The following is a 1,267-nucleotide window of genomic DNA, read 5'->3' as shown; positions in this document are numbered from 1 at the left end:
AAACAATTACAAATGTTGTAAATCAATTGTATGGATGAGATTACATTTCACATTAACCACTATGACAGACACAACTATGAATGCAGTGTCATTTAGTGGTGTGAGTACGTGCTGGTTTTTATTTACATTTTGCTTTTAGGCTGCGGTATTATTGATATAAATATTGTGAGGATATAAGATTTGTTTTAAATATTAGTTTGTTTTATCGAATGCTAAACATAATGTTAACCTATGATTTCTCAGTGAATTTTTTGATCATACACCCCATGCACCGTTCTCTGAACCCACCCAGCTAGCCTCCACCCATTCTGAACGGCAGAAGATATTTGGCCATGAATAGCGGGGGTGAGTCGCAACACTTGCCCATTCACCAGAACCAAGACTCAGGATACCTTTGGTGTTAGACCACACCCCTCAGAATTCAGACTTTGACCATGCGCAGTAGGCAGCCAGGCATTGCATCCAACATGCAGCATGTGGCCAACTGCCACTGTACTAACCCTTCAGCTGCTAGCAGCAGGGGTTGGAAGCAGGGACAGAATTTTTTCTGTGATTGCCAGCCTAACAGAGCAAAATGGATTTGCGATTCTATAGAGCAGGAGTGGAGAAAAAACTCCTTCATCAAAATGACACCAAAAGTTTTTATTGCAAATTCGTCAACATCGCTATGCCCAATGCGTTTCGGTTCTTCACTCGAACCTTGATCATAGGAAGATTGTTACAACCAGGCAAGTCCAGGCATTATTTATTTATTTCTACTACCACAGCTACTTCCTGTTTGTGTAGTTGCAAAGCATTCTGGTCCTAGTAGTGCACAAGGTGTTTTTACGTGTCATGAGATTTTTCAAAAACTCCATAAAAATGTGCTAAATATAAAAGTGCTATTTACAAAAACATTTGTAAGACACGGTGCTTAGTGATATAGTAATAATATTTACAGTTGCAAACCAGCCAAAAGAATTTTTCTCTTGCTTGCCTGCCAGACATTTAAGTAATTTCTTTCTCCCTCTAGTGGGTGATGGAATTTGAAACCATTGTTACTCTCATAAAAACTGGTAAATCAAAATGTATGATTATTAACCCAGATTATGGTTGCATCCTGTCTAGTAAGGGATGCAGCGTCTAATCTACTCAGTTTACAATCGTACAGTCACAAATAAATACTTTACTGCTCTATCTTCCCTCCAGTGGGTGTATATACGTATTGCTGTTATTAATCATATTTCCTAAATGTGAAAAAGAAAGTACACGATTTATACTACATTTG

This window comes from Lissotriton helveticus, chromosome 7 (assembly GCF_964261635.1).
Source record: "Lissotriton helveticus chromosome 7, aLisHel1.1, whole genome shotgun sequence".
Taxonomy (NCBI): domain Eukaryota; kingdom Metazoa; phylum Chordata; class Amphibia; order Caudata; family Salamandridae; genus Lissotriton; species Lissotriton helveticus.
The sequence above is the reverse complement of the archived record's forward strand: the minus strand, read 5'-3'. Positions refer to the sequence as shown.